Genomic DNA, 27,271 nt, shown 5'->3' with positions numbered 1-27,271 from the left:
TAACACCCCCACCAAACGCCTTTGTTGAGTGAATCCATTGTCTATTTCTTGCAAGCCCCCTCTAGCATTGAATACATAATTCGTAGATAACTTCGAAGCTTTCCTTGGAGATGTCTCCCTTTCCTATGATGTTCAACAGTTCCAAAGAGTCTTCACGAAAATCCCGGAGGAGGATGATTTTTAGAATTTCTTTATCTAGGTAAGAGTGACATGACCTCTGTAATGTGTACTTAAACCATTCCACACAGTCTTCCAAGCTCTCATCTTCTTTCTGTGTGAACTTAAAAAGTTCCTCCTTGATGTTCTGGGATTTGCAATAATCCTGGTATTTTTCCAGAAAGGTTGTTTGTATATCATCCCATGTGGAAATAGAGCTTCCTCCAAGGCCCATGAACCATTGCAGAGCTGTCCCTTTCAATGTAGCAGGGAAATTTTTTAGCTTCTAGGCATCTGTCATGTAGTAATACCCCCGGTACACAATGTCAAATTCGAATAAAAATGTGTCGGGGTCTTCTGAAACAATCCCATGAAAGCTTGATAGGAATGCTAATGGAATAGGCTTTGTGGGTGCACCAGCTCCCAGATCCCTAATCGGAAATTCAATGGTGGAAGTTGTAGGAGCCATAAATATCCTCCAATAACCAATGGGCATTTCAATAGGTTCTGTGGAAGATGGCCAAGGTTTTCTTACCACTTGGGTTTGGGTTGCTTTGATAACACTTCCTTGGTACCTTGGTGATGCAAGTGCCCCTTCATTTCCTTCTCCTACATCCTGATGGCTTGACCCTTCGGCTACGATCTCCTTTCCTTCGGTAGAGTGACCTGACCCTGTCGATGTCCTACTTTCAACCTCTTCCCTTGGTCAGGTCTCCTCAACTACTAGAAGGCCTTTCTGTGTCAAATCACCACATAATGCTATAGAGAGCACTGGTTTCTCTACTAATTGTCCCTCAGACTTCACTCTCTGTGCAACTGGTCTCATGGTTGTGCGAGAGGATGCTTCTGATTCAACTTTCACAATAATTTTTTGGATATAGGTCTTTCCTCCCAAGTGTGGTCCTCCCCTTTTTGGGGCTCTTCCTCTACCCCTCTTATTCGATTCTTTGTTCATACAAATGTTCATATGACAGAAGGTCTGGGTATCAACCTACAATGATCTAGTCTTGAAGTAAGGTGTCAAAGGACCATTCCTTCCCCACGACAAAAGAGCTTACAAAAGGAGATACAACAACAAAAAAAGGAATCTAGTGTTCAGGGCTCGGAGCAGGGTGTCAAAGGACTCCTCCCTCCCTAAGACAAGAACCAGGAACAAACACACACCTCCGAGAAGACCTAATACTTCCAGATTTGAAGCAGGGTTTCAAAAGACTCCTGCCTCCCCGGAGTAAAAGCTAGTGTTTCCTAAAATTAAAACACACAAGGGTATGAAAGAAATAAATCTAACTCAGGGCATAGAGCAGGGCGTCAAAATACTCCTCCCTCCCCAGGAAAAGAGAGTGGCCTGACTAAAACAGGAAAGAAAATAAAAACAAGCAGAAATAACGCCTATGCTCAGGACTTGGAGCAGAGTGAGGAAACTGGTTCTCTCCCCAAGACGAGAGATTGACCCTCTGGTTGGTCCAGATCATGTCTCGCACGTTGTTAGCCTCCCCAGCAATGACGCCAAAATGTTGGGGTCTAGGTATGAACAATCTATTCGCTCTTTCCTACATTAATTTATCAATCCGAGTGCATATCCCTTCAAGTGCAAGGTATATGAAGGGGCAAGAGTACCACCCGTTCCAACCAAGGGTTTGTGATTAAGATTAAAAACATGACTGTAGAACTAAACTAGATACAATACTCAAGAAAAGCAAATTACAAGAATTAACAAGCTATAACAACAATCATAAAATAATAAACAACACACACATAAATAGGCAACGCCTGATCAGAAGAGAGGGCCTAGCTCTCTGATCAGGGTTGCGTTAGTCATAGCGAAGAATGGAACAAAAAAAGAGATGGTAGTTTATTAATTTGAAAAGGGCTATTACAATATCGGTGGGAATTCCCCCAATTACTGGAATAACCTATCTTTTATACACAACAAGGGAGAACAACATGTTTCCTCAAAACCAGGTAACTGTATAACTAGAAATGTACATTACTTTGGAAAGACACCTACACAAGATAGACAGGATCAACGGGTCGGCCAAGAATGGGTCAGGGATTTGCGACTCTAGCTACATGGCTCCTTATGGCTGGTCGTTGCTGTGAATTGTGGATCTGTTGTAGGACACTGTGAGATTGGTATCTATTCTCCAGAAGCTGCAGTCAAACATATGTTTTAGTGCTGTGAATAGGTAAAACCCCGTGACTTCTACTTCATTAATAAAATATTCCAATAGACAGGAAAGGGGTGATTACCTCATGGATTTAGCATAGTAAACATAGGTGAGTAAATGCAAAAAGGTCAAAAAGGGTGATGGAAATGCAATAGGAAGATAGCCTGATTTGGTGACCAACACCCCCAAGCACATAATAATTGTATTCAAAACATTTTGACTTATCAAATGCTTCTTTGTTGGGAACTTGAACTGGATCAACAAGAAGCACATAATTAACCACATGAGCATATGGATTGTACCTCATCAATGTCTTCAAGTTGTGAACATGCAGATGATGTGGCTTTCTGATTTGATATTGACATTTTCCTTCACTTGCCTTATAGATTTGTCTGACATTAAGTTGGAATGTACGACCACACTCAATTAAGTTTCTCTTTGAAAAGTTTTGTCGAATGGAATTTTGTTTTGTTTTGATAATGCCATCCTCTAAATTAGCTCCTAGTGTCTTCATAAGATTCTAATCAATAACTGTAACAGATTTATTCTTGGGCATTGTTACTTTTGGTATTTACAACTCTTCTCAGTTCCAATATCATCTTCAGTAATGACAACATATTCTTCACTGCCAGTTTCAACTTTATCATCTTCAAAAGTAACTTGTCTACCCTTGCAAGATTTACCCACTAGAGGATTTTTTTCTGATCCCTTGGATATAGTTTTGTAGCATCATGAATTACTACATTTTTCTTGTTTGCCATATCTTCTTCTAACACTGAGTAGAAACTGCTGACAACTTTCATAATATCATGCTCTATGAAATGAATGCCTCCCAACCTAATTGAACAACTTTCAACAAAATTTTGCCAAACAAAATATCCTATGTCAATAAAAACAAAGTTAAAAAAATATAGTGAGACAGTTACAAGAACACAAAACACAAATATAAATAACAATACTTACGATATTTTGTTTCATCTCATTTACGATTTGTTTACACAAATTTGTAGATACCTCTCTCGTGTCATAAAATGAATATGATAACTAGTTTTCAATCCTTTCATGTGACTTGGGCGGTTTTGTAAGTAGGTAAACAACTTCACAGTCTAGTACCAAACACATGTCTATGACTCTTCCCATCATGTCGTAAATTCCATTATCATTAGGTATATCAATATATAGATATATCTGCACATTTTGGCTTTCTCTTTCTTTCACATACCAGATTTTTTATGGAAGTTTCACTTCTTTTGATTTCTTCCAATATAAAATCATCTTCTTGTCATTTGAGACACTTGAAATATTTGTAGCCATCAACTCAGGTGGAGTTCGTTCACCAATGCTTTTTGAAGATCCACCTTTCAGAGTCTTTGGTTCGAAAGAGTCACATAAATCTTCTTTGATGCCATTTTCCTGAAAAAAGGAAACACATAAATCAGGAAATGATGAAAACATATTAACTTAAATTAACAATAAAAACAATAAATGATAATTAATTTTATAAATCATAACAATTAAAAAAAATAAATTTAAAAAATACACTGGCCTATCACCGCCCCCTAAAACTCGGTCGACCAACTGAGCCAGCTGTTGGGTTTGGCCCCTTAACCCACCATGGTGGCCCAACCACTACCCTTTGCCCATCCTCGGCACGTGCCACCCTATCGGCCCGCCACCCCGTAGGCGAGCGGGCCACCATGGTGGTGCAGGGGAGGCTGCCTTAACTCCCCCCCGCACCACCCTAGCTGTCCGCTCGCTTGCGAGGTGGTGGGTGATTCCCGGAATCACCCGCGGGGTGGTGGGTGATTCCCGGAATTGCCTGCCACCACACGAGTGGGCGGGCCATCGCAGGGGTGGGAGGGGAGGCTACGCAAGGCTCCCCCGTGCCACCCCAGTGGCCTGCCCACCCGCGAGGTGGTGCGGCGACTGGCGCAGACTCCCCCCGCACCACCCTAAAGACCTGCTCGCTCGTGTAGTGGCAAGGCAACTCAATTGACTGCAAAACTCGCCCTCGTGCCACCTCGGTGACTCACCTACCTATGGGGTGGCGGGCAAGGTGATTCTCAGAATCGCCCTGCCACCCTGCGGGTGAGGGGGCGGCCGGGGTGGCATGGGGGGGAGGCTACCGAAAATCACCTCGCCACCACGCAGGTAGGCGGGTCGCAGCGGTGGCACGGGGGGAGGCTGCAACAGTGTCCCCCGCGCCACCCCGGCACCCCCACCCCGCGGGTGGGTGGGCCAGCCATCCCCATTGCCCCTAACCTACAAGCCTGTTTAGCCGCCATGAGCATTACCGGGCCCATTTGGCTGTCGTGAGCTTTACCAGACCCACCATGCCCAAAACAGATGTAGTGGGTAAATTTGGCCCACAATTTTTTTTAATTTAAATAAAAAAAAAATTAAACTTCATTAAACTTCATATTAAAATTTGCAAGCAAAAAAATTAACTAACCTTTCAATTGTGAGAATTCTCCATTGAATATGTTGTTGATAGCAATGTAGCTTCTCCACAAATTTGCTCCAAGTTTTTCAACAAACCTCAGAAAACCTTGATGTGATGTGAGTAATAGTGATAGTGGAATTTATTACATAGGTGAAATTGTGGAGATGTTCCATCGTACGGTTAATGTGGGATTAATTTAAAAAAAAATAAAAATTGACATGTTAATTTTTTTTATGGCATATAGGAAACTATGATAAAGCAAATATTAAGCAATCATTTTACAGTGCGGTGAATGTGGGATTAATTTGTTTTAGAATGTATTATAAAAATTATAATAAAAAAATTCAATTGTTTAGTAAATATTATATAGTTTAACTATTAAAATAATTTAGGTAAAAGTTTTAGTTTAGAATTTTAAATTTAAAGATTGATTTAATAAAGAAATATAGTTAACATTTTTCAATAAATTGTAGATTCAAATAATGAAGGGAAATACATGAAACAAAATATTTGGAGGGAAATATTTCGGTGAAACTTTTTGACGGGAAAATTTTTCGAGGGAAAATTCCATTCTCTAAGCTATATAATATCTTTAGTAGAGTCTGCATTTGTATCATTCAACCTCTTCTATTTGAAAGGGATCGATTCTCTTGATAGTGAAGTTTCACTTCATACATCATCAACATCTTCATTGCGTAACAACTCTATTCATATTGATGTATATAAAAGAAATTCTTCCACTATGAATAGAAATTCAATTATTCCACTTAGTCCTAATCCTATGGACTATGAGAGCAGCACTGATGAAAAAGGGGATGGAGAATTTCAAATAAATAAAGAGTCACGGATTCCACTTAGTCCTAATTCTAAGGACTATGAGAGCACCAATGATGAAGAGCATGATGACGAATTTCAAAAGAATGGAGTGTCACAGTGTCCACTTAGTCCTAATCCTATGGATTATGACAGGAGTAGTGATGAAGAGCATGATGATGAATTTCCAAAGAATTCAGTATCATGGTGTCCACTTAGTCCTAATTCTAAGGACTATGAGAGCAGTAGTGATGAAGAGCATGATGATGAATTTCAAAAGAATGGAGTGTGACAGTTTCCACTTAGTCCTAATTCTAAGGACTATGAGAGAAGTAGTGATGAAAAGCATGATGACGAATTTCAAAAGAATGGAGTGTCACAGTGTCCACTTAGTCCTAATTCTAAGGACTGAAAGTAGCAGTGATGAAGAGCATGATGATGAATTTCAAAAGAATGGAGTGTCACAATGTCCACTTAGTCCTAATTCCAAGGACTATGAGAGTAGCAGTGATGAAGAGTGTGATGAAAAATTTCAAAATAATGGAGTGTCACGGTGTCCTCTTAGTCCTAAGCCAATGTACTACGAGACTAGAAATGATGAAGAGCATGATGAAAATTTTCAAAATAATGGAGTGTCACGGTGTCCACTTAGTCCTAATTCTAAGGACTATGAGAGCAGCAGTGATGAAGAGCATGATGATGAATTTGAAAAGAATGGAGTGTCACAGTGTCCACTTAGTCCTAATTCTAAGGACTTGAAAGCAACAGTGATGAAGAGCATGATGACGAATTTCAAAAGAATGGAGGGTCATGGTGTCCACTTAGTCCTAATTCTAAGGACTGCGAGAGCAGTAATGATGAAGAGCGTGATGATGAATTTCAAATGAATGGAGTGTCAAGGTGTCCTTTTAGTCCTAATTCTAAGGACTATGAGAGCAACAGTAATGAAGAGCATGATGAAAAATTTCAAAGGAATGGAGTGTCAGGGTGTCCTCTTAGTCCTAATCCAATGGACTATGAGACCAATAGTGCTAAAGAGCATGGTGACAAATTTCAAAAGAATTGAGTGTCATGGTGTCCACTTAGTCCTAATCCTGTGGACTATGAGAGTAGTAGTGATGAAGAACATGATGAAAAATTTCAAAGGAATGGAGTGTCATGGTGTCCTCTTAGTCCCAATCCTATGGACTATGAGAGCAGTAGTGATGAAGGACAGGATGTAGCACTAGTTAGTCCTAATCCTAATGACTATAAAGGATGCACATGAGGAAGAATATCCAATAAACATCAAGTCAAATTTTCCATTCAGTGCCAATTATAAGGACTATGACAGTAGCACTGAAGAAGGGAAAGATGAATAATATCCTCCAAGTCAGTATTTGAAAAGCACAACTGATCATAGTGCGAATAACATTCCTCTTACTAATGATCAAAATGCTTATACAAATTATGATCCAATGATGGAGATGCTGCCAAGAAATATTGTATCGAGGAGTAGGAGCAGACCTTTTCGTATCAATACAAGATGTTCTATTTATATAAGGCGTAGAGCAGAATATTTGATGAGAAGAAGTTCTATCGGTGCTCTCATTTCAAGTGAAAGTTGTCAAAAAAATTTCGTGAAACATATGGATTTCAAACTTGCATTAGAGAGAACGAAGAGATATTTGTCAATGAATAAAAGCATGAAAAATTTGTATTTAGTTGGGTGCATGCAATCTACATTGTCAGGTTATGATTATCATATTGGGTCACTATTTATCTATAGAAAAGCTTTCAAAATGTTTCATTTGATGGGGAATTTTCGTCTCTCGAGAATTCAAGAAAATTTTGAAAAGGATCCCACATTTTATTCAGAAGTACGTCATAAAAGACAATCTGGGCCATTATCAAATTCTAAAATGTCATGGATGAAGGATTTATTTTCAAAGCATGGAGAGTGTATGCCAAATAGAGAGACGATATACATTCCAGATAATTTTTCAAGATGCGAAATCTACAACATATACAAAGAATATGCAAAAGGTGCTGAGTGACATGGCCGGTTTATTACATGTCAATATTTTGTGAAGGTATGGAACAGAGAATTCAACAATGTCCGTATTCCTAAGAAGACAAGGATGGGGATTTGTAGTACACGTGCTTCTCTTAAATAAAAAAGGGACAAATGTTAAGGGTTAGAAAGAGGTAAGAATTCATAACTTTAGCTTTTAAATTGTATAGTCATCAACTATGAAAATATATTTCTTAATGGATATCTTTTATGTTGTGTATATTAGATTGTCAAAGAACTTCAGGAGCATCGCGATCAAGAAATAGGTGAAAGGGAAAAGTTGTACAAGCATCAAAAGAAGTGTTATGATAAGCCGAATAAATATTTGGGTTTGATAATTGATGGCATGGACCAGAAGAAAACAATTTTACCACATTTTGTTCGTACACCCAAAAATTTACAGGAGGAAAATTTTATTCAATATCACTCGGTCAGTTGTATGGTCTTCAATGGGAAAATGCTGCCAAGGGTATACTTCACAACTCCAAATACTCATAATGATGCAAATTTGACAATAACCATAATTCATGATGTTCTTTCTCATTGGTCTGGTAATCTTTCTGATGTTTTGTATCTATAATTGGACAATAGTTGTTGTGAAAACAAAAATTAGGTTGTTTTGGATATCTAAACATGCTTGTTGAATTGAGAATTTTTCAGAAGGTAAGGTTGGTTTCCTTTTTTGGGGGAACACCTCATGACCATATTGATCAGATGTTCAGTTGTTTTTTAGTCACATTGAGGAGGAAGGAAGCTGGGAGCTTGCCATCATTAATTGAATGCATTAAGAAATCATACATGCTAGAGCCTACTTTTGATGTGTTGGAAGAAACTATTGACATGCGAAATTTTATTCTGGGATCGCATGGTGAGGAGAAATGCATTGAACAACTTAATGACATTAGCTTCCAACATCAATTTCGTATCAAAAAAAATGATGGTAAAACACTAATATGGGGCAAGAAGTATTCAACTACTGTAGAATGGGCACCGTCATCAGGTTTTGAATTTTTGAATTTCATTCCAGATCATCCAATATTTGCATCAAAAATATTGTTATTACAATTAGTTGGTGAAGTTCATAATGCACGAAGATAGAATAGAGATATAAATTATCCTGATTGTCTAGAAGAAATTAAAAAATGTATTAGCTATACATATGAGTACTTTGACATTGTTGATTCAGTTTGGTGGGAGTCATTTTTCAATAATCTAAGTGATATCATTTCAACAAAAACAAATGAAGATATACCTTTGAAAAATCAATTTTTTTGGCTACAAAATGTGTCGAATGAACATGAAGAAATAAACATTGTTGAACAGCAACAATCTCAAGGTATTATTAATTATTCATAGGCAGAGGAAAAAGAGATGTATATTGGTTCCAGAAGATCTCATGCACAATGTGAAGCCATGGAAGACCTTTATAGGGGTTCAGTACAGGATATTAAGGAGGGTTGGATGATTGCAGTGCTAGCAGATGGACACACGAATGGCTATCCATTCTAGGTTACTAAAGCTATAAAGGTATTTACAGAAAATGAGGATGTTACAGGTTTTGAAGTACATTGTTATGCCACAAATACACACCCATTCAATGGTGTGTATAAGCCAGAGATGGTAGTTGACAAAAAAAATTGCAGAAAGAGAAAAAGAAAGGGTACAAATATAAATCGCCACTGCACAGACATCTTAAAATTGGAGGATGTTGACATACTTGTTTATGACTTCAATTTAACAAAGAGAGGAACTCTTCACTTCAAGACGATAGAGATTCTCAAAAGGTTGTTACCAGAAGGAACAATCTTGAGATGGAAGTCTACTGAAACCAGTCATAGATCTAGAAGAATTTTGAAACCTGAAATGGTGGGCATGCATGTGGACTTAGATGGCACACTAGTCGATGAAAATGAAGAGTATGGAACATCTTCGTCAACATCCAGCCACTCATCTAAAGATGTGAATTCTGATGGTGTGCAACAAAATATGATTGATTTTGAATAATTGTTTAAGACAGTTTATATAACTGATGTTTGCATGGTATATTGAAATAAATGTTTTTATTTCCATATGGTGTTAAATCAAAAGTTATGAGTCACTTCTATGTTGTCGGATTATATGTCTTAATTATGATAATTTTTATTGTTTAGAATATCTACAGTGCAACATTAAATTACATATATAATGTATGTTTCATTCAATATACAAATGATGACATTTGAATTCATTTAGTCATGTAATTTGTTTATAATGTCAGGGTTTTTTTAATTTTATGGTTGAAAAAATTTCAATTTCTTTTGTATCTAGCATGTTATGGTTGAAAACATGTTGAATTTATACTTAGGAAATAAAAATGTTATTCTACCAAAAACATTGGTGTGTTTTTTCCTCATAAACAACCTTTTTTGGCACACAAAAATTTAGTTTTACTAGCATTTTTTAAAAATGTTGAAAATTTGGTTTTATCACCACTTTTTCTTTTTCAAGGTGTTTTTTGCACGAAAATTCCGTTTTCACTGGCATTTTTAAAACATGTTCAAAATTGACAGTAAAAAAAAAACATCATTCTAGTATACACACTTTTCATTTTTACCAGTTTTTTTGATGTTTTTTCGGGGTTTTTTGGCTAGAGTTCCCGTTTTTAGTTTATAGTTGCCATTTCAAAGTTTACATTGTTTCTTGTAGTAGATGTTCAAAATAAATTATTGTATGCATGTGGATGATTTTTAATGGTGACCATTCTATTACTTCATTTCTTTTTTCATAAACTGAAGAGGCATGTGACCCTGGAGGATGGTTGTCTGATTCCTGAAAATATAATTTTTTGATTGTTGGCAGGCCCACATGATGGAATATATCTCCTTATCATAGGTGGGGTATCTCTAAGAAATATTAGAAAGTGTTTCACTATGGTAGGCAATCATATGTACTTGATAAATGATGAAGACACCGATATAATACTGGTATGCATCTATCTCAATCTCAAATTTTTGTTGTAGGTCTAGCAAGGTGATGACTGGTGCAAAGCAAAGACAATGTTTATTTCATCAAATTTCTTCTGTTGCAAATTAGGCAAAAAAGAAATTTATCTTTCTATATGCTTGGTCACTTGACTTAATTTTCCAAGTGATATAATAGAAACCCAACATGAACCTTTAATAGAAATTAGGAGTTCCTAAGAAGTTACAAAGCTCTGTTAGAGTACTTGGGACTAGCCAATTGAAAATGACTTGGATCTTGGTTAGATCCACATCCACAAATTGCTCATCAATAATGTAGCCTAGGTATTAGACCTTGTCCATGTTGAATGGTCCATAAAATGCCATGGATATTCCTCTAGAAAGTTCGTCCCCACAAATCAGATAGTATTGTATTTAAAATATGGAATTCTACATTATCATAGTTTTATTAAATTTCTAGATCTGTAGATATTAATGTAAATAGTGCATGCTAGGAAATGGAAATTATGAGGAAAGTAGAGAGTGGAAAGATAAAATTTCACACACACATAGGACACATGATTTTATCTGGGAAAGTCTTTAAGGAGAAAAATGCAGATTGAAGGTGACGTAACTCCACTCTCTTTCTCTGTCTATAAATATGGGTGCAAGTACAAATAGGTATGTGTTGTGGCCTGTAGGGTGCTATAGTGCATAAATACTCTCTACATGCTTTACCTGATATCCCTCTTGGCAATGTTTTCTGAACTACGGAACAAATGCACTCAAAATAATTAAATGCCCCTTCCTCCTAGTGGCTTAATTATAACGCACCGAGGTAGCCTACTAGTGGTTAAGTTTGACTACCTAAAATATTAACCAAAGTTACAATATAGACTCTTCTAGAGAATTTTACATCAGAAACATGTGCCTAGAGACTTTTCGATGAATAATGTGGGATGACATGACATCCTCCCAAATTATGGGTGTGAAAATAGGAAGGTCAACTTCTGAATCGCATAAGATTTGCATACAAAGTCTGATTGACATGCTTCTTGCACCGTTGGAAAGAGATTTGTGTGTAGAATAGCATGAAAAAGGGAGGAAATTAAGAGGTATATGTTTACCCTGAACAACATCATTTGGTGCCTCAAAATACGCCCAAGGGTTTTAGACCTTGTTTTTACAAACTCGGCCGCGCAAGTAAAACAAGTCTCGTGAGTTGTTTCTTCCATTTTTTCCACTTTGAATGCATTAGGATGGATAAAAAAAGATATAATGATCAAATACATATCATTAAACAATAATTTTTCCAACCTAGCATATAGCTTGTGCTGCAACAAAGTGTGAAGGACCTGTTGAATATGCTATTGTTAAACACACATGGGCAGAAATAGAATCTGAAAGATAAAACATGAGAGTACAATTTTCATTAACAAATGATTTATGTTTATAGTACATTTTGTGACCATTGGGTTTCACATCCCAAGGTCTCTTGGACTCCTTTTGTCTATTCAACTTCCACACTAACCCATTAAGGATTAGGTGTCCAACATTCCCCCCCTTAATCCGAAGGGTTATGTATGAGTCCAAGAAGAGAGTTGAAATACAAAATGTGCAAAAATGCATGGTAGCACTAGGCTGAATGTGCTCTTTGAAATGATGGTATAAATGGCGGTGGTTTAAGGATGACCACCAACACTGGAACACTTAGTGCAGTTCCGAGAACTCTTCCAAAACTAGCAAGAAACTGAAGTCTTCTACTAGAGGAAGTGCTCCTATTGTTTTGAAGAGGGAAACTTTCAACCATGAAAGGGAGGTCTCACCCCACATAAAAGGGAGAACTTCAACCTGAAAAGGGAAGTCTGAACCTGTTATGGTTTAAGGATGACCAACAACTCTGGAATGCTTAATGCAATTCCTGGAACTCTTCCAAAACTGGCAAGAAGCTAGAGTCTTTTGCTAGAGGAAGTGTTCTCAATTTTGTTCTTGGAATTCTTCTGAAACTGGAAAGAAGCTGAAGTCTTCTGCTAGAGGAAGTATCCCAAATTACCAAATGAAGGCATGCTCAGGGGCATCTTTGTTTTTGGCTACAACTCTGAATCTGGTATGGCAAGTTGTGGCTCAGGCTTGCTTGATGTGACTTTCAAGCTTGTAGATGACCATCATTTCCCCCGCTATCAGATACAAGGTGAGATGATGGAGAAAACTCAACCGCAAGACTGTTCAATAGTCTGGAACAAGTTCTGACATGTGATTGGAATATCTTCTTGGCTGTTGATGCCCATTGCCAACAAGCGATCCATCCAATTTGAATCTTTGTTCTTGCAGGATGTTTGTTTCTAAAGCATCTGTGTGAAGAATGGCTAGTTTTATGACAGTGCTTACATGGACGAAGATCAAAACAGTGATATTTCAAATGGCCCACTCGGTCACAATGTTGGCATTTCACAATCTGTTGTTGTTGTTATTTTGGAAGAGGGGCAGAGTCTGGAACAACTGGAGGTGAACTGTCATGAGGAGCAGATGAACTATCATGAATGAGTTCAACACTCTGAAACTAAATGGGCTTTGAGTAGTCTGGAATATGAAAGGACAATTCCTTGTCATATCCAAGACCAGTTCTGTGCTTGTTGTGGACAAGTTGTTCCCAAGGTCTGATGATGGGCTTGGGAAGTGCAGACTGAGTTTCTGCATCTGCATGTACAACTGCTGCTTTATTGGGTACTAAATCTGAATGAACTGTAACATTATTGTCTTGTTGTTTATGGGAGTCTTTTTCAATCTTCAGAACAGAAACAGGGTCAGAATGATGACTCCACTGTTGTAATTCTTCCTGTTGTAGTTGAGATTCTAGCTGCAAGAATTCAATCTATTCTTGTGCATATTGTAGACATGTCTGAATTTATGAGAGAGAGCCTTTGCTGATTTGTAATGTGTCATCAATAGTAGATTGTATAAGAGTTTTCATAAACTCTAATACTCCACCAATTAGAGCCATAACAAGTGCACCACTATTACAATCAACGTGTAATAGTTATTAAGTTCTTAAGGTAGGAAATGATTGAACTCTCCTCCATAAAACACTTCTTTTAATTTTCAACTTTTTACCTTCAATCTAAGCATATAAGCCACTACTCATCATTACTCATCATATATTGTATATAATGGCAATGTCATCATATACCATACATACACACTTTATAAAGATAATTAAACATGTACATTCCCATCATAATGTATATACCATACAATAATAACATATAATAAGAGGAATTCAACATGTATGGGGCTCCCTTTAGTGTATAGCTTCAATCAACGTTTAGTTTAAATGCCTCACATTCACCATACCAGCAGAATACACCAACACATTCTTAAGCATATCAGATCAGCTTGCTAGACCAACGTATTCACCAAATGGATTAACACACTCACAGTTTAGGATAGATGTAAAGACAGTTCATGGAACAAAAATAAAATGTCCAACATATAATAAGATAGCTTGCCAACTTTTCCAAGGACTTACCCCACAAGCCTATCAGGCCGTGTCAGCGTGGGATCTATTGTGGTACCCACACCAATAAGGCTGCCAGGAACAAAAAACTGTAACTCATTTTGCTTGGCATAAAGTGAAATTATTCTTGAAAGGATGGGCATACACTTGATGTTATCACCCTCGTCCTTGACAATGATGCCTGGACGAACTTCAATTTTTTTTTTTTTTTATTCACCTTCAAAGCGCCCTGCTATTTATCACTTCCTGACTATGACTGCCAATGTTCCGAACCGTCGCATTTTCCAACTGTACTATTCATAATAGCTTTAAACATTCAACTCCATTATGTGTTTGTTGGAATAAATATTAATTGTTTCCAATCTTTTGTTTCAAACCGAAGCCTCTATTTCTTTGTGTCCAATTTCAAGCATAGACACACTAAATGGGAAACCGAATAACTTTAACTTCATGCACTGCCGAATAACTTTGGAGATGCTCAAATTGAAGATCAAACCACATCTAAAATGTATTATCAACAAACAAATTATATCTATATATATATTGTTAACTCTAGTAGAAAAATGAAAGATGTTCTTTTAAACCGAAATAAGAAACAAAATGACGGCTCGTCAAAGTAGAAAGCCATCGAATAAACAAACTTCTCTATCTATCCTGGACAACAAAGCATAGGGCTTTCCCATATTTCCATGCCCTGTATTTAATTCATTGACTTATAAAATTCATCAACAATTCTATGCAAATTTCTGAATAATTAAAACCTGAATTCCACGAAGAATTGTGACAGAATTTCCATCTACTCCTCAACTGAATCAGATGATTTCGTCACCTCTTCCGCTTTTTAAAGTTCGAGGTCGGCAAGGGGAAGTAGAACCAGAGCCATATACACATAGGGATTGGCTCTCCCATCTTTTCCAAACCTTTTAACTTTGTTTTCTTTCTCTAACTCTATCTGAGCTTTGCTACTATCGGGTGAATCACCGCACACTTCTCGTATGCTTCTCTCAGAGTCGTGGGTATTGTTAAGAAGAAATTTTTGTATCACAATGGACTGAAGATTCAATAAAAATCGCAATGAGTATTGAAAGATCAACACATACATGACGGTTCATCTTCCATTTAGACTATTCCAAACCACAGAATTAACACAGAGTTTTGAAAAATATACGTTAGCTTGCAAATACACTAATTCCTTACTCATACGTTGGAGTCTTCAATGAACGTTCAATGCATAGAACTCATCACAGAGACCATCACATACCACAATCAATGCAGTATTAACAACTATTGGCAGGATTTCAATTTTCAAGATAGATATTCCACCCTAGACTCTAAAATATCACAGAACTCTATCGTTTCAGAATATGTCAACTAATCAACTTCAAATTCAGCTTTGGCTTCTACTTTAGAGTCCTTCTCATTATGTCAATCCTGAAAAACCTTTAAGTGGCGTGCATTCCTTCAGCCGCATCTACAACATTTGAAACCTCCAAAATTTTAGGCAGTAATATAGGGCAAATCGAAAACCTTCATATATCAATCTTGAAAGAGCATAGATCGAATTTTCTTTTGATCTTTCCTCCTCTTAGACAAAATTCTAATCCCCCAACAGTCTAATTGCCACAGAGGATGTAACGCATCGACATCGTATTGGAGGAGGCGAGCAGCGTATAGGAGAGAGCAGCAAATGGAGCATTTCAAGAACTGGAATTTCAGCAACGTATGGGAGAGAGCAACGTCTTGTATGCAGGTGGAGCAGCTACAGGAGCAGCGTAGAAGAAGGAGTAGACCAGTGTAGTAATAGTGAGTTGCAGGGGAATAATGATGCTTTCAGGTCAGTGGAAGCGTCAGGGCTACCAGGATTTTCTATTTGGGTTAGTCTACGTAGAGAATGTAGCTAAAATATGGTTGATAGGATTTGAGAATAGAGAATTTAAGTCGGAGAGGGCTAGGACTACTCATAGCAGAGGAATGGTAGCGCTGATAGAAGTAACAACCTCTCTTCTAAGAAATGCTCAGAAAAGTATAATTAGGAGGAGAGCATTGGTTTACAAAGGCCACAGAAACAGGTGGCTCAGACTTGAGCAAGGTAGGAGATCGCCCGCTTTGATACCAAGTTAAACACACATGGACAACAATAGAATATGAAAGATAAAACATGAGAGTACAGTTTTTATTAACAAATGATTTACATTTATAGTACATGTTGTGACCATTGGGTTTCACATCCCAAGGTCTCTTGGACTCCTTTTGTCTATTCGGCTTCCACACTAACCCATTGAGGATTAGGTGTCCAACAGCTACAAGTGTTCTACCAAACTCTTATTGAATATGAGGATATCATCCATATATACAAACATGAAAAAAATAGTGAAATACTACAATTTCCATCTATCAGCCTCATGAAATTTGTTGGGGTTTTTTTTGAAGCAAAGGGCATGACCAACAATTCAGAAAGACCCTCCTTAGACTTAAAAGAAGCCTTCCACACTTCAATTGGTTCTATTAGGACTTGTTGGTAGCTATAATTCAAATCAATTTTACTGAAATACTTGGCCCCTTTGATATATTCGAGAAGTTTATCAATCCAGGGAATCGAGTATTGATTCCTGAATGTGATTTTATTAAAGATCTTATAATCAATACTAAATCTTCAGGTCCCATATTTCTTTTGCATGAGTCAATAGGGGAATTTTGAGATAAAATATGTACCTAAATACAAAAAATGTACTAACAAAATTAACTTTAAGACAACCAATAGGATTCAAGAGGTTGATTTCATTCCCAATGGTGGATATTTTGCACAGACAAGTAGAAAACTACTTTTTATTAATTGTATTTCTTACTTATCTCCTTATAGGTCTACTCAAATGTCATGTGTAGACACCTATTGGATTTGGAATTATATTCCACACCTAACGAGTACCCACTATCCATTCTTTTGAGAAGATGCACATCAGAAAAAATTGAAGGTACATTAAAAAAGTGTTTTTCAAAACATATTTTTATTGTATCTTCAATTTTTTCCAATGTAGGTCTTCTTATAAGTATGCAAAGTGGCTACACATTGGATCTATAATTTAATTATGCATCTAACATGTGTATACAATTGACATTTGAATGAATCGATAAGGATATAAACCAAAAATACAATAAAAATAAAACTTCCCTTTCTTTTTATTTAAAAATTCACATGAATATTTCCACTATTATTTTATTATTTTACTTAGGAGACCCATTTTAGACCTAAATATTCCCCTAATGAAAATTTGCCTATTTCATGGGGAGGAACTTGATCAGATGTACCCTTCCTGGACTAGCTATTGGATCTGTCAATTGATTTCTTCATTTTCTAGAATAAATTAATGGTAGATTGGCCCATTGGGTAGAGTGCACTGGGTGTCATATCAATTAAATGTTTGACTTGACACTGCAAAGGTACCCTAGCGGATGAGGAGAATATGTCTTTGTATTCTTTTGTGACCTCATCCACTTTCCTTTGTCGCATTGAGGATCCATGTGTGGAGGCCCTAAATGTGGACACAATCCTCTTGTTACTTTCAGAGTGAATCAAGAAGAAAAAAAATTTCTTAGTTTGAGGAGATGGAATTATTTCATTACTTAGCATAGATCAAAGAAATGGTAGTAGGAAGGACTACCTTTGGTATCCTGTATGGTTTTCTTCCAAAACTAATGACAACACTATGAGGTCTAGACTCATATAAAAAAATGAAGCTTCCACAATATGGCTAGCATAACATAATATCAAAAAATTCAAGGAGAACAACTTCACACAATACCTTGTCCTTGAAAGACTTAAGGCTATAGGGAAGGTGGCATTTTTGGTTGGTTAAAATATCTCACCCTTCGTGGAGCTGCCTGATGGTGTATGACAACAACTATGGTGTTTTTGGTAGGCCCGACCACTTAATGACATTTACTGAGATGAAGTTCTCTCAACTCCTACTATCACCAACATAACACAATGGATCACCCTTCACCCACATTTGTGAGTGAAATAGGCACTAACTTTCTTTAAAATGTCCAAGCTCACTTTGATGGACCTTGGTTGTGGAAATGATGGCACTATGATATGCATCAGTGAACTATTTCCCTTTCTCTAGGTCTGCTTCAGATTCAAAACCTACTTCTAACTTTGAGGCATTTGTTTCAACCAACAATGACTTTCTTGTGGGACATGTATTATTTTTATTTGAGGGGCTCTTGCAGGAATTGCAGCACTATCACATGTATTTATTTTATTTCACATTACCATTATTTTATTTGGCTTAGGTTGGTTGTCCTAGGGTTGTTCACCTTGGATTTGTTATTTTTTATGCAATATGGGGATTCCCATGCCTTGATGTTCTATGAAATATTTTCAATTACAAAGTATTGCTTTTTCTGTTTAAATTTTTTATTTATTTTGATAATGTATTGGTATTTTACACCAAATGAGGAGATTACTAGGAACTTCATTTTTTTATATATACTTTTGCAGAAATACATGTTACATGAGCACAAAAATGTCACTTGAAGTCATTTGACTCATCAAAATAAATTCAAAATTAAAATAAAATGTAAAAATAAAATAAAATAAAAAATTAATAATTATAATTTTCAATCAAACATTTTAACTTGGTCAAATAACATTAAACTAAAAATAAAATAATAATTATATTTAGAATTATAACTATAACTAATTATGATTCACATTGAAAATAACCTAGATCTATCACTCAAATCTCTTGAGATGTAAACCATTTTAAAAATTAAAACATATTTGATCTATCTAAATAGTTAATAAATCGAAAAGTAAGATAGATCTAAATTGATGAGTTCCATGCTTGTTGTTGAGATTGACAAGTCAAACAAATGTTTTAAAAATAATAATTTGTTCATAAGAATGATGCATACAAATGATTCCACTCCTTTCAAATCTATGACGTCAAAAGTATCCATCGTGGCTGGTCTTTGAAACTACCAATCATTTTTGAAAACTTTAGTGAATGTTAACAATTCCATCACTACAAAACCATATACAACCAAAATTCCAAGATGGTAAAACATCTATTATCATCTGCACTTTAATTCTTTGCAGTGATTGACTGAGAACATTCTGTAATTATCGGGATCTTTAAAATTAACATTGGAAGCACAGGGTTTACAAATTTCTAAATATTATGGAGATTTTCCGTCGCCTGAAACCGTCATCACCCATATCTTGATATTGATCTAATGTCAATTGTACCAAGCTATTGGAATGCATCTTTAGACGTACTTCTATCAAGTATTGTGAACTAGTTCAAAATCTATACATACCTGGGACCAGATTGGGGGTTTCACGTTAAAAATATCTGAAAACTTACGTGGATCTTCTAGATTCGCATTTCTCTTCTAGATTCACATTTCGGATCTACTGGATTTGCATCTCTCTTCTAGATTTGCATTTCTCTATTTCTTATGTGGATCTAATTCTCTTGAGGAGCTGTGAGTACTTTTATGGGAGTCATCTCCTCAGTCCTTTGCATTCTTCCACAATACTTTTTCATTCTTCCACAGGGGCATACATAAGCTTGGGAATCATCAATCGACTTTGATTCAGATGGTTGCTAGCTTTGCAAAGTTAGTTGTTTGGTCAGTTCCGTCTGCCTCTCGGGGGCAAGCTCCTACCCATATTGTCAAAGAAGCCCCAGCTCCCTCTGTCCAGGTTTTTCAGGTCTCACTCGATGAGGCTCTGAAGTTTTCTGAAAGTGCCATAATCTGCCGGTTCAATGGTTTTTGGCCACAGCTGACAACTCACCAAAGATGGATCTCGGAGGTATGGAAGCCTATCATTTTTGATGTAATTAATATCTACCCCTGTGCTAGGGGTTTCTTTATAGTATATTTGAAAACCTTGAAAGCAGACAACGTATTCTTGATTTCGGCCCTTGGTTTTGGGAAACCTCAGGCCTATTGATGAAGCCATGGAACCCATCATTTGAGCCCTCAACAATAGTCATAACCTCAGCACCAATCTGTGTGAGATTGCCAAACCTACCCTTGCATCTCTGGAATCTCTCCTCGCTAAAAGCCATTGGAAATGCACTTGGGAAGTTTTACTACAGTTTCCCAGAAACAGAAGAATATGCCAGAAACACCTATGCACGCATCTGTATGGAAATGGACTTCAGCGTCAGATTCATAGCTGAAATAAAGTTAATAAGAAAAGACTATGTGTGGAACCAGAAATTCAATTATGAAAGTGTCCTCTTCAGATGCCAATCCTGCTTTGAAAGAGGCCATCTAGCCAAAAATTTCACAAAAGCCTCCCAGAAAAATTCTACTAGAAAGAATCACCAGAGATCTACATGGTGGGAAGGAGCACAAAAATAGCATTACACTGTCATCAAGGAAGAATACCCTCCAGAAAGCTCTGAATCACAAGAAATCGGGCACAAAAGAAACAACTCTCAAGACAAGCAGGGGGAAAGCCCTGTCCAATAGCAAAAAAGTGAACTCGTCAACCCCTCAAGCATCAACAGTTATGAGGATTAGAATACTACAAAAAATAAATCTTCATTTAATAGTAAAGTAGATCTCCCAGAGCAAACTTCTTCTCCGACTATCTTCAAAAGGATGAACACAACAGATTGTGAAACTATGACACCAATGTCCCAAGAACTAGAAGAGATGAAGGAGATGAAAGATAAGGAAGCTGGAAGATGGTATAGAAAAAAAAGAAAGCTACAACACCAACCTTGCCATGAAAGACGAGAAGCCAGACAATTAAGAACTGAGAAAATTATAGGTCCGATAGACGAATTTGGTCTCAGTGGACGTTAACCACCACCACCACCATCATCATCATCATATTCTTTTATGACTTTGCCACAACCAAATTAATACTGTGGTCAACCAAAGAAATAAAAACCATTCAAAATGCGGTTACTTTGTTTAGCCATATGCCAAGGCCCAATACGCCAATAGAGTGACCACTCCATGCACATATCATCTCAACCAAATGTGCTTCTATTCCATAATCTCTGATATGACTATGTATGAAGTAAATATTAATACCATCAACAAATCAATAGAAGTATGATATTTAAAAATTATTAAAACCATAAACGACTGGAAATCGCACATGAATTATTTCACTACACAAAGCAACAACCAATGATTCATAAATTATTGGCAGGCTTGAGACACAACAACAACGGGCATTTTATCGTATGTGATCAAAGGGCTCATAATAATTAACAAAAATTGATGGATCATTATGAAACAACTATATTTGTCAGTGCTCCCACATGAATAATTAGCAGAAAAGGTCAACAGTTGTTGATTGACTGACAAAAGCTCCAAAATCAAATATTATCTGAAAACTTTATTACCAAACTAGACCCGAAGGTCTAACTGTGTGATAATGGAATGTGATGAAATTTTGTTGGTAGGAAATTCTCTATTGCAATTCTTGGTTAACTAATCAAATATCACCATTTTTATGTGTTGCAGGGTTTTTCTCTGAAAACAAATGACTCCCACCTTTTCAAAGACTCTGCATCTGAACCCCAAATTGGATCCTTGACTCATAACCAATTTTTTCTACAAACTTCCAAACAATGAAAAAATGTTCCCAAATTGGATCCCTAACTGATAACCTGTCTTTTCTATAGAATTCTGAACATTGAAAAAATCTCACAACTAATCCCTTGTCACTATTATATTTAGTTGAATCCTTTGAATTACTTCCACAACTCAATTTTGAGGAGCATCTATACACTATATGTTGTCTTAAAATGTATCATGGTATCATATTAGATTTGATGGTTTCAAATGACAGTCTTCCCCCTAATTTTAGATTTCAAAGCACTCATTGATAAGTTATAAACATATTAGCTTAAAAACCTAGAGATCAAGTAGACATAACATAGATCAAATATTCACATAAAATTTGTACAAATATTTATTAATTTACATTATTTGGCCCATTATAGCCTTTCTTCACTTCTCACTATGAATTATATCTAACTCGCCTCATCTATTCTCGACCTACTTTTCACTAACAAAAATATATTATGTACAATAAGGATGGTCTGTTGAGATCCATTAAAGATGGATCAAATCATTCATGTCTAGAAAACATTTAATCCACGCTTAAAAAAATTAATTCTCTTAATAAACCTCTTCAAATAGTGCATTACATGTGGATGAAAATATATTTTCATTTTCCTAATCAATCCGTCTTATATTTATAAAATCAAATGTGTCTCTTAAATTGAATTAAATTAAGGGAACCCACTTCCTTTAGTAAACTTGGGAAAACCTTTTAGGTCTTGTTGAGTTTGAATAAATTCTCATACATCAAACTCCTTAGTTAAAAATAGTTCATGATCTCTTGATCATGAGTATTCTTAACTTTTGTATGTCGGGTGGATCTCATATTTTATGCTATTGTTAATCACTTTTTGGCTATAGTATTATTTTCCTATTTCTTGGACTTCTCCACTTTCCCAAGCCTTATGTTGTCCACTTACCTTACTAATGTCATATATTTTAGTTAACTGCATCCTATTGTAGACTTCTTTCTTAGGCTCATTGTATCTCGACTTTGGGGTCTTCATCATAAGCTCACATAATTTATCAATTTTATAGGTCTTTTGCTATCCTTTTTAGTTGTTTCACATAGTTGATGCACACTATACATAAATTGTCCATAATCACTACCATTTATTTCATTACATCCTCATTCAATATCTCTACCTCGGGGAAGCATCTTTCCAATTTATTGAAACTCTATTCTTTTGCAATCCATTTATTGCATCCTACATTCTTGCTCTAAATTTTCTCTTCCACTTGTGTAGCTTGCTATCGATATTTTGTACATTCTCCATTTTTTTTTCAATCAAAATAATTTGTCTTGCATCTCATTGTTGCACATGAAAAATAATTTTATATGCATGAGCCATATTTTCCTCTTCCTTCTATACAACTTTTTCTCCATTTAGTGTTATACTTGCAAGTATTTCTTAGCCTTGCGATTCACTAGCCATTCTTCATGTAATTTTAATTCTTCATTTAGAGTTATTGGCACTATATCTTAATGCTCCATTTACATTATCACTACTTCTCTTGTCGGCACTACTTCTTCTGATGACATTCCTACTTCTAGTAGTTGATTATTTTTATTTTTATGTTTTGCCGTGGTAGCTTCTTGGTCACCTCCACCATCTTCAACATTTGTGTACACACACTCACACAAATTCTTAGTTTCAAAAATATGAGACTCTTTTGTCTCTTTAGATGCTTCTAGCATTTTTTAATTTCAATCTAAATATTTCATTAGACTCTAAACAAGTGTCTCATTTAAACTTTCACCTTTTCCAAGATGTCCTTATTGTGGTTCACAATAATGAATTTTTCATCCTCATACCCAATTAATTTAATTTCCTCTTCCTTCAACCAAACACTCATCACATGCCTCGTCCTTTTATTCAAATTTCCCTTTGTTTTGATAAAAAAATTCACTTTGGGCGACAATTTATTCACATTCAAATGCACAATTCTCCATTTTCTTTTTTCAATCTACAATTGCACCAAATATATTTTACAATTTTATTCTATAGCAGCTTCATCATGACACTAAGTTGTTCCTTTATATAAACTATTTCTCTATTCACTTCTTCATCACTCATCTTATTTTTCGGGACTTCCTTTTCATATTCAGTTATCTTGTTGTGGCTTTTACTTGAACTCTTGTCATGACTATCAGTAGTAGTCTTCATTCTTCCTTTATGAAATTTTCCTTGTCCACTTATGAGCTACAATAAAGCCTCTACAATAGAAAGTCTATTAACCCTACTACAAGTAACTCATCAACCTTCTCTTCTATGAACCTAGTCTTTTCGTATTCTTGGTTCTTCCTCTAGAACCTTCTTAGATTCCTCTACTCTAGGCTACTACATTCACACTTCCTTTTCACAACTTCCCTTGTTCTTGTTTTCAGAACTTTCCTAGCTGTAAGGTTTATTTCCAAACTTTTTCTTTTATTGTGTTATCCTATTGTGTGTTGCTATCTTCTACTAGTTCCTTCTCACTAGGATTCTACTACTTAGTTCATGGGCCTCTATTACAAACTTCTCTTTTTATTTGTACCTCCTACATATCCAATGCAAAAAGCATTATGCTACTAGAAAACACATGTACAACTACTACCTTGTTGCTACCTACAACCATGAAGACTTCAATCATCAACAATCATATGCTACCATTTTTCTACTAATAGATGCAGTTTACAATCAATCGACTACAATTAGGAAATCAATTGTTCAATGCTCTACAATCATTTACAAAACACTTGTCCCAAAATCAATTTTCTCTTACAATTTTTTCTGCAATCAACATACTACAATTTCTTATGCAGGTCTGCAATTACTTATATGAAAGAAAACATCATAAATAAATACACATGGAATTTAAATTCCAACTCTAATACCAAATTGATGGCACCAAAAAACCCTAGTGCCAAATTATTGTAACAATAGATTTAGTTTCACCACTTTGATGATAAAGTATTATTGATATATACATGAGAAAGAGGACTCAATTGTACCTTGAATAATTCACCATGAGAAAATAAATTCTTACACCACAAATTCCTTCACATTTAATATTAAATCTACCCATGATATTTTGAAACCTTCTGCCAACTATCATGCCTCTCCTCGTGATGCTCTCATCATTCTCAACTCATTCCAAATTAAAAACCAGTGAATGGGATATGAATACAACCCATGGTTTTTAGAAAGCATGAGTTCATCTATGCTCCATACTTCTCTTTGCCAAGACTAACAAATAAAACCAAGGTTTTAAAAACAATACATGGTTCATATGAAAAATTCATATCAACAATTCTACTTCTTACAAAATGGTGGCATGAAAAGTCTCAATCGTGATCGATCTTCAAAACAGCTAACAATTTATAAAATCCATGCGCATTTTAACAATTCTCCCACCGCAAAACCTTATACAACAAAAATTTTGGGATAGTAAAAAATCTATTATAATATTTTTTTAAACTCTACGAAAAACAAATTAATATCACGGGCAACCAAACTAATAAAAAAAATTCAAAAAGTGGCTATGTATTTTGGGTATATGCCAATTCACCAATAGTGTGATCACTCCATCCAGATATCATTTCAACTAAAATTCACTTCAATGACACAATATCTGATTTGAATTTGTATGATATAAGGAAAAATATCATGAGCGAACTAATAAGCCTATGATATTTAACAATTATTAAAACCATAAACCTTTAGAAACCATCCACGAGTTTTTATCTACGCAAACAAACAACGCCCAACCCATGGATTAATGGCAGGTTTGAGACAGAGGAATGATGGAAGCGTACATATGCAAGATTTCTTTAAAGAAAATATAAGAGAAAACTCCATGTTTTCCTAACCTGAATGTGTTTCCTTAATTTAATTTAATTTAATTCAATTCAATTTAAGATATACAGATTTGATTTTAAAAATTGAAAAGTGATTTTTTCAGTATTTTTTTGCCTTGAGATTGACTAGTCATTTTTCAAGATATTTTAATTATTCATCTAGATTTATTGGGATTGTATCTGAATGCTCCACTTTTGTTAGCATTTCTTCTCTTGTTGGCACTAGTAGTGTTACTTATAGTAGTTTATTTATACTTTTCACGTTTTCTTATAGTAGATTCTTGGTTACCTCCATCATCTTTAGTACTTAAAAAGAAACACTCACCCATGTTCTTAGTTTTAAAAATTTGAAACTCTTTAGACTCTTTAGATAATTCTAGTGTATTTTGTTTATGCTAATCCAAATATTGCATGAGGCTATCAATGAGTATCTCATGGACACATTCGTCTTCTCCATCTTCTCCAAGAAGATGTCCCTATTCTTGTTCATAATAGTGAACTTCTTCCTCATTCTTAACTGCATTGAGATTGTCTTCCTTCAATCAAACACTCATCCTATGCATCATCATATTCTTCAAATTTTTCTTTATTCTGATTAAAAAAATCATTTTATGAATCAATTTCTTCACATACAAATGAAAAATAGTCCATTTTAACTTCTTCAAATCTACATCCATGCTTAAACTATTTCACAACTTTCTTCTTTAGCAAATTCATCATAACACTTAGTTGTTACATCATCTCAACTATTTCTCTTTTCACTCCATCGCTCATCCTATTTTTTATAACTTCCTTGGCATCTTCATTAATCTTCTTGTGGCTTCTACTTTAACCCTCGTCACATCTATTAGTATTCATATTCATTTTTCCTCTATGAAATTTTCCTTATCTACTTGTGAGTTGTTATAAAAACTATACATAGCATGTATGTTACACCGTACTACAAGTACCTCACCAAGTTTCTCTTATCTAAACTTAGTCTTTAGAATTCTTAGTTCTTCCTCTAGAACCTTCTTAGATTCCTTTGCTCTAGTCTATTGAATTGATATTTTCTTTGAAGAACTACCCCTATTGTTATTTCCATAGATTTTCTAGTTGTAAATATTCTTGCCACTCTTTTCCTTTTGTTGTTGATCCAGGTGGATATTGGTGGCCATCCACCAATTCCACATGGACCCCCACCATTGTTTCTTTCAGCATTTTAGTTTCCTTAATCATAGCACAATTTACTATTTTTAGCATTTTTTTCGGGTCTTGAACTTCCAGAGCCATTTTGAGGCCATAAACGATGTTTTTTGGGAAAACTGGGAGCAACACGGGTCCTTGGACCAATGTTTCTCTTCCCAAAGTTGTAGTTCTTAGATAGATATTCCTAATGAGATATTGTACGCATCAAATGGAGATCATATGCCAAAGTTATGACCTCGGGAAGTTGATGTACCAATTTACCCAAACGAGGCCCACAGTTCGGCATTTCATCTTCTAGGGTTAGGCTTTTGGATGTTTAGAGTTTTCCATTGTTTCTCAACAATAAATAGGCCTTCTAACCTCATTGTAACAAAGTTCAGAGGCATGAAGCGGCCACATCTCTTCTCAGAGATAAGATACCATCGCCCTGGCTATTTTATTTCCATTTCTGTTTGTAAGCATATTTCAGTATTTTACAGTAATGAAATGAAGTATTATTTCTACTGCATTGCTATATCTATGGTTATATCTGTAAAAAAAAAAAATTCTTGTTT

The sequence above is a fragment of the Pinus tabuliformis genome, chromosome J (assembly GCF_031772625.1).
Source record: "Pinus tabuliformis cultivar Carrire ecotype Pingquan chromosome J, CPIR1, whole genome shotgun sequence".
NCBI classification, from domain to species: domain Eukaryota; kingdom Viridiplantae; phylum Streptophyta; class Pinopsida; order Pinales; family Pinaceae; genus Pinus; species Pinus tabuliformis.
Note: the sequence above shows the minus strand (reverse complement) of the source record.